The following is a 16415-nucleotide window of genomic DNA, read 5'->3' on the forward strand; positions in this document are numbered from 1 at the left end:
AGAAGGTGCCACAACTTCAATTATTTTTTTGGCAATGGCCTCAGCAGAGCCGATTGCTCTGTCCTTCACAGATCCCTTGTACACATACCTTAGACAGACGGCCACCAACTTCTTTTTTGTTATGTCCTTACATTCATCAGCTAGTATGGCATAAATATAAAAAAAGTGATGATGTGATATTTATTGAGGTCTGAACCAAACAAACATGTTTTCTTTGACCTGGAGAAGATTTTTAGCTCAGATCATCTCTGCAGCTCTACACTACCTCATTATAATTCTGCTTTCTCACACATTTTTCCTTCTTCAAAAAACTGTGATTTGCTTCTGGTTCTGCAATTTGAATTTTTCACTTGGTCATATTGTGATTTTATTGTGATTGTGATTCATTGTGCAGCTCTACTACCTACCAGTTGAAAGTAAGTATTTGGAGCAGCAGTCTCCTGTTTCCTGTTCTCACCTCTTTTCCTCACTATTAAAGTTTGACTGTTACAGTTATGACACCCCGACATTTCAGAAAATACAAATTGCTGGATAAAAATTTTCAGTAATCTCAACACCTTTACCACAATGGGTCTTGTAATTTTTTGTTTTGGAAGGTTTCAAACATAAAATCATGTCACAGTATTTTATTTTAACTAACTATCATCAAAATATCATTTTTAATAGTTTTCTCTCACGGTTGCACCACCTGACATTTTGGGGGGTTTCAGATATTAAAGCATAAAATATATTATTTGAATGTTCTGATTTTTTTTTTAACTAAACAGCCTCCACAGTATGCAGTGATGTCTGCCATGAATTGATTCAATTATTTTAATAGGAAATTTTGCACTTGGACACAAAAGTCTGTCTGCTGTGTCACTGACCCTGATATAAATGCAGAGGTGGAAGTAACTAATTACAAATACTCAAATTACTGTAATTAAGTAGTTTGTGGTGTAATTGTACTTTTATTAGTAGATTTTCAAGTCTGCACTTAAGTATGCATTACAAGATGTAATCTACTTAGTTACTTTTAAAATCTTAGTGAGTACTGAGTATGATTTGAATTCATATCCAAACATTTCATCTGAATTTTAGTAGCCAATCAGGTGATCTGATCACAAACAAGCCAATAAAAGCATGACATACAAGTGAAAAAGAAAACAAAACACTGCAGCAGCACACATTTGGAGTAAGGACGTTAATGATTAATTATTAATCAGTTAATTGCTGTTAAAAATTTAACCAATTCAAAATGTATTGATGGGTTGAATAGTCATGGCTTCACCTCATTTGATGTTTTGTCTGGTGGAGCTGTTTGTTGAACAAGGAAAATTAAACTAAGACTTAAAATAAGAAAAAAATGACAAAAAAAACCATAATGTGATTTGTATCATATAAATTATTAATAATTAATAATCATTTTCAACTATGATTTAAGGAAAATGTACAAAATTTGTAACCTTATATATATATATATATATATATATATATATATATATATGTAATATATATGTAACACCATTACTTTTACTTGTAATTGAGTAATATTTTAGCAGTGTAACAGTACTTGTAGTTGAGTACAGATGTTCAGTTCTCTCTCCACCTCTGTATAATTGAAATAAGTGATGAAGCAGCAGTAGAGCAGAAACTCCTCTGTTCTGTGAGCTAAAATGATGTTTCTGACAGTTGACTGTGGGACTTGGACACATATTTGACTTCTGTAACGGTGGTTTCCTAAAAGAACAGGCTGCCTCACAGCAAGGTAAAGTGCTGAAAATATTTGAACTGACATTCATTTTTTTCAGGTGACTAAAATCTGTTTTATTGCTGACTCTGTCCACAACAGGACTCTGTTTAGCCTCTGTGCTGGTGTCCCTCACTGCTTCTAGGAAGTGTGTTGTACTGAACACCATCTACTGTAGGAAACACTGACTGTGGATCAGTCGCTCAGATAACCTGACCTTTATTTCTCTTACACTTGTAGATATGCAGCCTCAATGGAGGACATGTTGGAAGACGATCAAGTGAGAGGACATCTTGACTGTGGTGAGATATTTATTCTCAGTATGACCAACTGCTGCAGACTAAATGTTTTCAATTGAGTCGCCTCTTTGTTAAAGGAGCAATCTGTAAAATGTGTCCAGAATTTAAAATGAAAGTATTCAACAAATGAACAAACATTATCGGGTTTATCAAGTTTGTTTTTCCAATATTCAATAATCAAATGTAGTTGAAAGCAGCCGTCAGCAGTGACTCTGGGGACGTGCTGCCCCCTTCAACAGATGGACAAACTTTACATTCTGATTCTTTAAAGCTGTAATATGTAATATGTGAAAAGTTTAGAGAATTTCCACTGAAGCCAAACGTTCTGTTAACTAAAAGTGTTCACCCCCTAAATCAAAAATACATTTCTTCCACTGGCATGTAGTGCTTTTTATCCATCTAGGTTGTTTTGGTATAAGTTGCAGAGTTTTGGGGATACCGGTCGTAGCAGTTTCTGCCTTCTCTTCAGTATAATGGGACTAAATGGCACTTAGCTTTCAGTGCTCAAAGCACCAAAAAATACATTTAAAAATTTCAAAACCAAAAAAATAATCCACAGACCTTGTGAGCAGTTTCATGTGGGAACTGCTCTTTTCTAGTAGTAACTGGGTCCTGATTTTTGGAGAGACACACTGGTTTTTCATTTTTCTAATCTACTTTTTGGTGCTTTAAGGACCACAATCCCAGTGACATTTAGTCTCATTATGTTGGAGAGAAGGCAGACATCTCTACAGCTGAAATCTCTCACCAAAAATATTTAGATGGATAAACAGCACTACGGACCAGAGGGAAGAAAAGTATTTTTGACTGTGGATGAACTGTCCCTTTAAGAGTTGCTTTTCACTTGGGTTTTGAATTTTACAGGCAGACGCCCCCCAGTGGTCCACTGTCAGAGAAGACGTTGATGCAGCAGCTTCTTACATCTTCTTAGTGATGTGGGGACTCGCTGTTGTCGTCTCCCGCCTGGCTGGAATGCACCATTTCAGTGACAAGGAGGCAAAAATTAGCGAAAAATTCTGCATAACCCCCTGCTTGTATCTCTGTGGACACTGTCCCCTCCCAGCCCCGCAGGGTTCCAAATGGCCGAAGTGTTCAAACCAGGCAGTGCACTGTCTGCTGACTCCGTAGTCACAATGAACCTCCACAACGCCATTAGAATCCCTTCGCACTGAGACCTTTTCTCTGGGCGCTTTCAACTCTTCACTTTGGGTGTTGAACTTCAGAATTCAGTGAGGGTGATGAGGATCGAACACACAACCTCTAACTCCCAAACTGTCTTCTTACAACCTGGGCTATCGTATCAGGTGAAGAACTCCTCTTTCTCAGAGGTTTTCACTTTTTTCTTTCACCTTGAGTTTCAATTGTCGTTGTATTTCTTGGCCAAAATACTCAAAAGAAAACTTCAGAAAAAAGAAAAAGAAAATCTCAGGACAGGTGAACTTGGATTTGATCCTCCAACCTTGTGTATCCAACAGCAGCAGCTTAGCATTAGCTTGTTGAGCTATTCCTGCTGACATTTTTTTTTCAGTATTGCCAACAGTGGTGTTCAAACCTGTGGTCATGAGTTTGAGCTACTTAGAAACCAAGTGTTGGTGTGTCTACAGACAAAGCTGTATTGAATCATTTGAATGAACAACCACGCTGACAGGAGATGATATTGATGCTCTGCAAGATCATGTTGAAGCTTCCAGGTCCTCCACCCCTCAGCACAAAATGTTTTAGCATAAGGCAGAATGGGGAATTGAACCATCAACCTGAGGACAACAGACAATGGAGACTAACCCCTAGACTAATGTGGACTTGGTGCTACTGGTGGGGACTCGGCAGATTCCTGCTGACGTGGAATTGACATGACTGTGGTAGACTTGGTAGACTGAGCATACTTGATATGGCTGATGTTCATAAATGAGCAGGTGCTCCTACCCAGTATACTCAATCTACCAAGTCTACCACAGTCATGTCAATTCCACGTCAGCAGAAGTCTGCAGAGTCCCCACCACAAGCACCAAGTCTGCCACAGTTAAGTCAATTCTGTCTGAAGGAGGTGGGTGGAGTGGTTGGATTAGCTTGGAGGCTAGTCTCCAGGGTCTTGGTGTCACAAGGTTGATGGTTCAAATACCCCATTCTGACCCATAGTTCTATAATCTTAATATATTAGGACTGTTCCCACATATGCTCTATAAACATGCCATTAAGAGTGTAGGCATAGTATATTTTTGAGATATGAATTTTGGTTTTCACGTGACCGGCCCTGACCGGTGACCGGCTGGTCAGCGTCACATATCCGATTCTGTGCCGGTCATTGTCACACACGTGTTCTGCACGATGGTCACGTCATGCGTGCAGCAGACAAACTGACCTTGATATCACCACAGCGCTGATAACAGCTACACACTCAGACACATGTTTGCCTGAAGCTGGTGTCAGCGACAGATTCCAAGAACGGGAAGAGAAGAAGTGAAGACAGACAGTCTACAACGAGACAGAGCAGCTGATGATGTCGCAGAAATGCCGTAAACTTTGCAGCTCTTCAGGCTAATGTTAGCCAGCAGCAGACTGCTGTTCACAGAGGGACAATTAAAATCTCACCTCCTGTTCTGTCTGAAGAATAAACAACCTGTGTTGATGTGTCTCCTCAAACATTTTCTCATCCAGACTCATTTAACTTCTGCATCTGTTTGTCTCATGGCAAAGTTTTATTGCAGACTGGTGAGCTCTGGTGTACAGAAGCCTGTTTACACCCAGGTGATGGGAAAAAAAATCCATATTATTTTCCATGTTTCTCATGGATTGAATTGTGGGTGCAGGTGCTTGCCTGTATCCTTGTGCATACAATATTATGTTAAGGTATACGTGGATATGCATGTTTGTATTCTATCTGCAGGCTTGGGACTTTTGTGTACATGCATAACACAATATAAGTAATTTAAGTTTATTTATTTAAAAAGTGCATCCATATATGTACACTTATTTTCTGTTTGCTCTGTCAACATGAACTAATAAAAAGTTTGTTCATAAAACAAAAAATAATACTGTGTCATGATGAAACTGGTGATTTACACTCCTACTCTTTATGCCTGATTAAATCATGTTTTGGTAAAAATCTGACAGAAAACTAGGAACATTTTTATAAAAAATATATTTTAAAACAAATATGATTGTAATAGCACATTTTGACACCTCATGTCATGAAATCACATTTAAATTGTTTGAAGTTGTGAATTCTTGTCTGGGACGAGGCTGTTTTCTGACACAGAGCAAGTTTAAAGCAAAACAAAACATTTCCTAAATAAGTCATATTTTATATATATATATATATATATGAATCCTTAAAGAATAAATTTTCACCAAAAAATGGTATTAGAGTGTTGGTATTAATACTGAATATTTAATGTTTGTTGTTACTCACTTACTTTGTAAGTTACTCATTGTTACTTTGTAATTGTGGAACTACTTTTCCACAATTGTCTCAACAGCTTTTTGTGCACACAACAGAGACAGCAGAGACAACAGATAAAGGTATCAATGACAGACAAGCTGGGAGACCCCAAAAGTCCAGGTCCTGAAAGGTGAATTCAGTTTCTCCAGAATAAATAAAAGTTTCAATCATTCATTCAATCATCTTTTTGTCTTGCTGATTTTTATTTCACATATAATCATCAGCTTCTTCCAAAACTAAACAATTGTTTTAGCCATCCCTTGGAACATCACGTGTGAAAAGCAAAATTACAGCTGATAGATTTTGAAATCAAACACTCAGGCTGCTACAAGAAACCTCCACACACACATTCTGTGTGATGGAAAGATTCACAGATTTTCCTCACAAACATTAAATCATACTTTGATACGGTTTCCTACAGTTTCCAATATTTTTTAGGTTCTTTTATAGTAAGAAGTGAAAATGAGTTGAAAAATGTTGTTCATTGACTGTGTCCATGGGAACACTGATGAATGCAGCCATAAAGGTTTGGTTTTCTTTGATTTGGAAGAGACAAATCACGCATCCTGGTGAAAAAGTTTGGCTGTAAAAGCCAGAATTTGTTGATCTCTGGCACATTCTGCTGCAGACGACTCCACACCAGAGTAAAATGAGGCTTCTTGTGCTTTGACTTTTCCTGACTGATCACAACTTTTGTAACTGAGAATCATTCAAACATGACTGAGGGCATCAGACAACAGTTTTTACTACTATAGCTGCAGCTGCAACTGCCAGTTATACTTTTGATTACTTGATTAGTTGTTTGATTCATAAAATGTCAAAAAACAGTTCATAAGTGTGTTTCCCAAAGTCCAAGATGAAAAAAGTAAGAGAAATACATTTTGCCTTAATCTTTATTTATATTTCTGGTATTATGTTAGTATGCACCAACATGCCACATCAAATTCCTTGTAAGTGAAAACCTACTTGGCAATAAAGCCATTTCTGATTTTGACATTTTCATCACCTGGCTGACTGAGTCTCACCTTGCAGAACTTAGTCCAAGGAATGAGTCCCTCTGGGTTCCTCTGGGCTTTGGCTCCTGCAGAGAAACATTCAGGTTTACATTAAACAGGCCTTAAAAACATCTGCAGCTATCAGAGGGGTTTATTTTGCTTCTTGTTGCGTTTTTGTTTTTTTGCGTTTCATTGTACCCAGCAGTTTGTCGGCCAGCATGCTGAGCTGCTCCTTGTTCAGGCCTCGCTTGGTGACGGAGGAGAACTGCCAGCTGAGAACCTCCGACAGCTGAGAACACTTCACTGGAGGAGGGGTGAGGAAGAACTTCAGATTCTGAAGATGACAAGAGAAAAGAAATCTTAACACACTCGACTGATACTGGATTTATGAAGTCAACCAAGATATTTGAGATTGACACAAAAAAATCACTTATTTATCCAACAATTTTTACATAAACAAGTGACACATACAAACATTTGCAGCAACCTTAATTTTAGTTATATAAATATACAGAATTGCACATTTATGTAAAATCGTTTGTACATTTATGATTACAGGCTTTCCCTCTACCTCCTGACACTCAAGTGCACCATAAAGAAGCTGAAGATGAATCTGACTGATAGCATTTCATACATCATCTATAGATGTTGTGATATTTTTTAGCTCACCTTGGGCTCAGTGGTCAGCATGTTGTGAAATTGGCCAAGAAGAATTTAAGAAGAGGAATTTAACCTGAAGCAGCCAAGGTTTGAATTTATGAACAGTTGAAATAGACCACAGTCTAAAATGTCAAAATTGGACACAGAAAGACAAGACAGACGAAAGCAGACTGATAGGCAGACAGAGTGACAGAGACAGACAGTCTTTTTAAACTGTGAATGCGCCGAAGAAAGGCAAAAATTGAGACAACGAACCTCTCCAACTCCAGCTGTTTAATGAAAGACCGTAATTGCTACAGCTAAAAACAGCATACGGTGAGTGAGAGGACAGGTTGCCAAATGCAATGGTGTGAATTTTATTTCTGTGATATGAAAATAGTGGCCACCACCATGATGGAAGGAACTGGGATCATCTGCTTCCTTCCAGAAATTTTGGCTCTGGCTTAACATGGGAGTGAACGGGGCAGTTGGTTGGACTACAATCTGATGTATAATTTGTGTCACTGTGGCTGTGAGTTTAAGAGAAAATTTTTAGATGATTTTACAGCTCCTCTCCACTCTAGCGATGACATCACCCACTCTAGCTCTAATGACCGCACACAATACACACCCATTATAAAGTCTGAAACAGACTGAAAATCTCCCAAAATGAAAACTGGGGCAATTTTTCAGTGTTTTTCACAAAAACCCCATTCAAAAATCCCAAATCCAAATTTTTTGCAATTTTTTGCGATTTTCGTGGAAACAGTTTAGCGAATCGTTAACAAAAGCCATAGCACACTTGTCCTGAATTTTCCACACGTTTTGATGTGCTTTTCGTGTACGTGCTCCAAGAAAAATAAGGAAGAAAAATAATAATAAGAAAAAGTATGGAGGATTATAGTGTGCCTCCTCAGGCCCACTGAATAAAAACTTGAAATTATGAGACAAAAAGTCATAGATATGAGATAAGAAACCATAGTTGAGATGAGATAAAGGTTGAAATGATGCTATAAAAAGTCAAAATTATGAGATAAAAAGTTATGATATGAGATAAATGGTCAAGATTATGAGATAAAAATTCATAGTTATGAGATTAAAAGTTAAAATTATGGCATAAAAGTTGAAATTCTGAGATAAAAAATGATGATGATGAGACGAGAAGTCAAATTTATGAGATAAGTCATCATTATGACATAAAAGGTCAAAATTATGAGACGAAAAGTCAAAATTTAGATGGAAAAAGGAACAACTTTTATGTCATAATTAGGATTTTTGATCTCATAATTATGACTTACCATTGAGATATGTTTTCTTTCACTAGTGGAAATGGCCTTCCATAGATTGGCCAATTGGTGGTTGATGTTTTAACGTTTTGTTTTGTTCAAACTTGCCACTTTAATGAGTGTCTGTGTTAACTGGTGACTCAGCAAAACTTGTGACAGTGTTACACTGTATTTGGTGACCCATCAGATTCTGTGGAAAAAGTACTCAGATCCTTAAGTAAACGCATTAATAGCACAATGTAAAAATACTTAATCACAAGTAAAATAAAGTACTAATGTGAAAGCACTGCGTAAAGTTACTTAACTTTTACTGTAGCACCCTATGTAACACTTTGTGTGTTACTTTTACTTGAGTATCTTACTAAGTTCTTTTTACTTTAGTACTACAGTAAAAGTAGTAAAAGTAAAACAAAAAGTAGTAAGAAAACACAAACAGAAGATGCACCAGAACGCTTTGTTTACATGTTAAAATCTTTTTTTTTTCAGAATCAGTTAGAATCCACATTTTCTTGCATGCACTACAAGTGAAACACACTCTCCTGGTGTGTGTATGTATGTTATTGTTGTTCTTTCATATAACTATGGAGACATGTTAAAAAAAAAGGGGGGGGGGGGGGCTGTGTCAGTTCATTCCAAGGGCCAGACATGAGGGGGTCCTTGGTATACTTTTATTTTGTAAAGGTTCCTTGGCTGACAAAAAAAAACAAAAAAACATGAGAACCTCTGTTCCATAGGAAGCCTTTTCATTCATATTTATAGTCTGTTCTCTCTTTCTACCGTAAGCTCAGATGAAAGTGCTGCTGAAAAACAACTCCTAAAGCACAGAGGAGAAAGAGAAGGACTTTCTCTGAGTGGCAGAGCACCAGTCCTTCTCTTTCTCTGCCAGTTCCCTCTAATCCTGTCTGTTATTCATTCCCAGGCTGCTTCTGACAAAGCCCAGAGGGGACGCACATCACTGGGAATTCCTTCATGAACAGACTGAGAGGGTGGATAATTCCTTTGACAGCGCGCGGAGCTCCAGACATGCAGGATAAAAACATATGTACACAGGGCCCCGTCACGCCGCCCTGGAGAAAAGCCACTTCCTGTCCTCTCTGTGCTGTAGCTGGGTGCAGGCCAGTCGGACGCTGCCTCTGGCTGCTTCTGGTCTGGGTCTACTCATGTTGTGTCTGGGCTTTAGTCAAGGTCTGTTTGCGATTGGCAGAACCTTCGACCCCCCTCCTCCATTTGCATTGTGTTAGATGAGACTGGGGCCCTCTCTAATCCTGCTCAGGGCAGGAGCGAGGGGCCACTCTCCAGTCTATCGATCGGTTGCTTCATCAAGTCACATAACAGCCATTAAAAGATGTTAATCCAGCGTGTGCCTCAGCCTGGATCAATGGGAGACAAAAGCACTGTAGGAGGCTGTCTGGACATGAACTCACACGTGCTTAATGCTTTACCTGAACGCTATCAAGATCATGATAAAGACACTGCAACACACCAACACTCCTACCAGAGCCAGGTAGCATTAATAAAGGGTTCAGTATGCTTCAAATGAAGCAGTTTGTACAGTGCGTTGTCCAAACATGTCATACGTCAAAAGTGTTTATCGCTGTTCTGAATGTCCAAACCAAAAGGTGAGCTAGTACTTTATATTCAGAGTTTTGGTAATAAAAATATCTCTTATTAGCACTTATAAGATCGTTATTGACAAAATTACATTTTAATAAGAGTATGTAAGTGTCAGTAACAGCATCATACATAGCTTCATGTTTATTGTGAAATTGTAAGACATTTGTAAGCACTTATAAGATGCTTAGTAATGTGTTAATATACAAGTGTTAATAATAACATCATTAATATGCTTATTTTGAAATTATAAGACATTTATAAGCCTTTATAATATGGTTATTTACAGTACTGTGTTCAAAAAAGTACACAGTACTGTGCAAAAGTTTTTTAGGCAGTTGTGAAGAAATACTGTAAAGTAAGAATGCTTTAAAAAAATATGAAATGTAATTTACAAAATGCAAAGTGAGCAAACAGAAGAAAATTTTAAATCAATCAATATTTCGTGTGACCACCCTTTGCCTTCAAAACAGCATCAATTCGTCTAGGTACACTTGCGCACAGTTTTTGAAGGAACTCAGCAGGTAGGTTGTTCCAAACATCTTGGAGAACCAACCACAGATCTTCTGTGGATGTCGGTTGCCTCAGATCCTTCTGTCTCTTCATGTAATTCCAGACAGACTCCATGATGTTGAGATCAGGACTCTGTGTGGGTCATACCATCACTTCCAGGACTCCTTGTTCTTCTTTACACTGAAGATAGTTCCTAATGAAATTGGCTGTATGTTTGGTCAAATTTTGACTCATCAGTCCAGAGCACCTGCTGCCATTTTTCTGCATCCAAGTTCCTATGATTTCGTACATAGTTGAGTCACTTGGTCACAATTCTTCCATGAAGACCACTTCTGATAGGCACTGCTCTAGACAGTAGATGGGTGTATCTCGGTCCCACTGGTTTTCTGCTAGTTCTGAGCTGATGGCACTGCTGGACATCTTCTGATTTTGAAGTGAAGTAAGCATAATGTGTCTTTTATCTGCTGCACTAAGTTTCCTTGGCTGACCTCTGCGTCTACGGTCCTCAACGTTTCCCGTTTCTTTGTGCTTCTTCAAAAGAACTTGAACAGCACCTCTTGGAACACCAGTCTGCTTTGAAATCTTTGCCTGGGAGAGACCTTGCTGATGCAGTATAACTACCTTGTGTCTTGTTGCTCTGTTCAGTCTTCTCATCTTGTCATGGTGTCTGACCTGTGACATCAAACTGTCTTCCACAACCTCACCTTGGTAGCAGAGTTTGGCTGTTCCTCACCCAGTTTTAAGCCTCCTACACAGCTGTTTCTGTTTCAGTGCATGACTGTGTTTCAACGTACATATGAAGTTGATGATCATTAGCACCTGTTTGGTGCAACTGGTTAATCATACACCTGACTATGATTCTACAAAATCCATGACTTTGTGCAAGTATACCTAGAGGAATTGATGCTGTTTTGATGGCAAAGGGTGGTCACACCAAATATTGATTTGATTTAGATTTTTCTTCTGTTCACTCAATTTTGTAAATTGATAAAAATAAACAATTATGAACTGCGAGGGGGAGCAATGAGTGGATAGGACGTGCCTTGCTACAGCTCTCGCAGATTTCGACTTAAAACTTCATTTTCAAGAAAACAAGGACACTTTTATCGCAAGTCGAAGTGTTTGGGAAAGTACAGTACTTAAGGGAATCAAGAATGCCAAACTCAAAAAAGGGAAATAAACTGAAGAATGATGTTCCTGAAGAAGGCCTGAGGGAGAGGCCGCGGAGGTGAACCCATGTGGCCCGAACGAGAGTGTTGTGCTAGCCACGATAGCATCCTTACGCGCCGAGCTGCACATAATAAAAACTGACATATGTGACAGGATAGATGAAAGGATTGCTGACATTTCAGTTACACTGAGGGCTGAAATTGCCGCCCTAAAACCGAAACCGATGCTAACATCACAACGCTAAATGCTCAGGCCATGACACAGGCCGAGACGCTGCACGGACTGGAGCAGTCAGCATCACGCACAACAGACATCGTTGCTGAGCTAGAGGCGCAGATGAAACATCTGACCGGGCAAGTTGACCGACTTAATGGGAAATGCCTTGACTCGGAGGAATGCTTAAAGAGACAGAATCTAAGGATTACAGGCCTGAAAGAGGGGACAGAGCATGGACAGACCACCAGGGAATTTGCAGCGGGCCTGCTAAAAGAAGTTCTGGAGTTGGAGGAAAAACCTGTTATTGATCGGGCCCACAGAGCAATGAGGACACGTTTGGGAGACAGTGAACCCCCAAGGCATCTGATCTTGAGGATTCACCATGGTCATGTTTTTGATGACATCTTCCGCGAGATTACCAGCAAGAGAGAGCTATCTTTTCGAGGGCAGTGGATCCAGATATTTAGAGACCTCCCTCAAGAAGTTGCCAGAGCCCGAGCGGCGTTCACTCCAGCCAGGAGACTGCTTCAGGATAAACCCAGAGTCAGGTTTGGGATTGCATACCCAGCAAAGTTACAGGTGACACATAATGGCACAGAGTTACTGTTTACTGACCCGAAGGAAGCCCTTGCTTATGCTGAACATAACTTTGGACAAGAGTAGTTCAAGTCGAACGGTTAAGTGGCATTACTTCATGTCCACTTGATAATTCAAATAAGACATAGACATAGATGATGTGTAAATATCAGCGTTGTTACTGGTGTGTTCACGTTATACAATAAGTATAAGGCATTTTAGCGGTCTACACTCAGTGTACTTGTTAATGTTGTTTTTTCAAGCTCCTATTTTTTTACTTGAAATATTTACCTGTTCAGATTTTTTCTAGACGTCATTATGGAAAATATGCACTCAGACTTTATGTCCTGTTTTGTGGTTAACTTCATAATTATTGTAGAGCTCTCGTAATAACTGCACTCAGAGACTTAGGGATTAGTTAAGGAGGTGTCTTTAGTTATATAGTAGTAGCTGTATTAGGGCTGCACGATATTGGAAAAAAACTGACATTGCGATTTTTTTTAACCCTGCGATATATATTGCGATATGAAAAAATACAGGAATTTTCACCAGATGACTTGAATAGCACTTGATGTTATGCTGCACTGCTGCAATCTTGTGGACAATTAATCTGCACTGATCTTGCGACTCACTCCATATGCAGGGGCGTGGTCTGCTTTGCCAAACTGATTAAGAACGACTGTGATTGGTGGATCGCTGCACGCAGTGTGTGTCAGGTACCCTTGAAATTAGATGAGAACACGTTTAGTTCATTTGCCTCCTATACATTGCAGGACCTGCGATATAACTATTGCACGTACTTACATTGTGATGACGATGCTCAAACGATATATTGTGCAGCTCTAAGCTGTATACACCTTTTTTTCCTCTTCTTTTCCTTTTTCTTCCCTTTTCTATTTATTTATTTTGCGCTTGTTCTTTTTTGTTCCTTTATATTGTAATATTTATTGTTCCTCCTGCAGCGGGTTTGCGCTGAGCTTTGGTAGTGACACTTAATGACAAGTTGGTATTGCGGGTTTGCTTTTACAAGGGGTGGGGGAGGGAGGGAGGAGTGTTACTTTCTAGATGACAATGTAGCATACAGTTATGATACAGGATAATATGGGTCTACCTAAGGAGACTTTGTAAACCCAAGATAGGTGGAGGGTTGGCTCTTCCAAATTTCATTCATTATTACTGGGCCGCCAACATCCGCTCCATTGCTTATCTGTTGGATGACTCGGCTGTGTTGCCCGCTGGGTTGGAGATGGAGCGAGAAGACTGTCTACCTTTCTCTGCTGGTGCAGTCATTTTGTCACCTGTGCCACTAAGCAAAGCAAAATATAGTAACAATCCAATCATTTATAACATGATACTCATTTGGAAACAACTAAAGAAACATTTTAAGCTCAGAAATGTGTCTTTCCTGTTACCCATAATAGCAAATCCTTCATTTGCCCCTTCTAATTTAGATGGCTCTTTTCTTGCATGGAGGGATTTGGAAATATGTAATGTTGGTGACGTATACCTGAAAGGAGTGTTTGCGTCCTTCCAGCAGCTCAAGAAAATATACGCTCTCCCACAGTGTGACTTTTTAAAATACCTGCAGGTTAGGCGTTATGTGAGAACACATCTTCCCAACTTTGAAGGTGCAGGGCCAGACAAATTGGATAGCTGTTTAAAATATTCTACTTCAGAGTATATTTCCAACTGCAACTAACACAATTAAAACAGAATGGGAAGCAGAACTGGGCGAACAGTTGTCAGAGGATATTTGGGACAAAAGCCTGGAATTTTCACACTTGTTCGGTTAATGCACGACATTGTTTAATACAATTTAAAGTATTGCATAGACTGCATTATTCTAAGACAAAATTACATAAAATATTTCCAGAAATTTCATCTTGATGCGATAAATGTGGCTCACCAGCTATTTCTTATGTCCCAATCTGCACAGCTTCTGGTCAGGTATATTCACAACGCTCTCGAAGATGTTGGGGGTGGGGTTAGAACTAGACCCAGTACTTACTACCTTAAGAGTTTCGGTAGGCACAAGAAGACTACAGGTAGCTCAGCAATGTCTATTATCTCATGGACTTATCACTGCTAAAAAGCTCATTCTTCTCTTTTGCCCACTGTGAAACACTGGCTCACTGAGTTAACAGAAACTCGGCATTTAGAAAGAATTAGATTTGTTCTGAGAAACAAACTCAGAGAATCTGACAATATTTGGCACCCCTTAATCTCCTATTTGAAAGGCTGAACTAATTCAAATCCTGTATGTGAACTACACTATATGTACAATTAGGTAACATTCCAGGGGAGGGTTAATTATGATTATCTTATGATGTGAGGACTACTTCTTTTCTTTTTTCCTTAACAAATGATGAGTAGTCCACCTCACTGTTGTTGTTCACACTGTTTGTGACAAAAAGAGAGAGAAAATATGTTTTTCTGGTTGCCATGTATGATAATGCAACTCTTCTCAATAAAAACATTTGAAACAAAAATAAACAATTATATTTTATATTTTTGAAAGCATTCTTACTTTCAAGCATTTTCACACCTGCCTAAAACTTTTGGACAGTACTGTACAAGTGTCAATAATAGCGTAATTTTATTGTGAGAATATCAGACAATTATAAGCACTTATAAGATGCTTATTGCCATGTTAATAAGACTATATAAGTATAAATAATATCATAAACATGTTTCTTGTGAAATTATAAAACATTTATAAACATTTATAAGATGTTTATGGCGTAATGTGTTAATAGGAGTATATGCACTGCTTAACAAATTTATTAGACCACCTGTCATAAAAACGAGAAAACAAAAATGTTATTGTTATTTATTTGGCAAATAGCAAACTGAAACACCTAAATTGTCCTTTTTCACACATAATAACCAAAAAACTGAATATATTGTATGGCCTCCTTTGGCCTTGATAACAGCTTGCATTCTTGTTGGCATTGTTTTTATGTATTTTTCCACAGTCTCTTTCTGTTATTGAGTTCCAAATAGTTTCTAGCTGTTCCCACAGACTTGCTTTAGATGAAACTTTTGTGCGATCAATCTTTGAACCTACTAAATTCCAAATTTGTTCAATAGGACTGAAATCCGGACTGTGATTTGGCCAGTCCATCAGTTCCAGTCCTCCAGATTCCTTTTTCTTGGTCAAATAGTCTCTGCACAGCTTTGAAGTTTGCTTGGGCTCATTGTCTTGTTGGTAATATGAACCCACAACCAATCAGATTCAGTCCAGAAGGGATTCCATCCTGCACTAAGATGTTGTGGTAGACGTTCTTGTTCATGATACCATCGATTTTCACTAATTTGCCCACTCCGTTTCCACAAATGTAACCTCATACCATAATGGAATCTCCACCATGTTTCACTGTGGGTGCAATGCATCTGGCATCAAAACGTTTTCCAGCTTTTCTGCAGACATGAACACAATGATGCTGACTGAAGAGTTCAAACTTGTGCTCGTCCGTCCAGAGTACTTTCTTCCAGTCATCAACAGTCCAGTGTTTGTGCTCCCTGACAAATCTGAGGAGTTTCTGGATGTTTGCAGGCTTCAACAATGACTTCTTAGCAGCCTGTCTTCTCTTTAAGGCTTGTTCCGTCAGTCGTCTGCTTGTGGTCACTCTGGAGACTTTCTCAGACTCTGATCTAGAAGATCTAGATCTCTGCCTGAAGATCAGCAGTGGTCTTCCTTCTGTCTCTAGTACTTTAAATCTTGAGGTGTCTGACATCTGCTTCAGTTAACTTTCGTTTCCTGGCTCTTCCTTGGCGCATTTTGTAAGTACCAGACTCTGCAATTGACTCCAAAGCATACTTGACCACACTGCGAGACACTTCATGTTTTTCCTTATTTGTCTCAGAGATCATCCAGCATCACAAAGTGCTTTAATGTGGACTTTCAGTGAGCTCTTGACATTTTAGCATTTTGAACAGGAA

Source organism: Lutjanus erythropterus, chromosome 1, assembly GCF_056507025.1.
Source record: "Lutjanus erythropterus isolate fLutEry1 chromosome 1, fLutEry1.hap2, whole genome shotgun sequence".
In the NCBI taxonomy this organism is placed as follows: Eukaryota; Metazoa; Chordata; class Actinopteri; order Lutjaniformes; family Lutjanidae; genus Lutjanus; species Lutjanus erythropterus.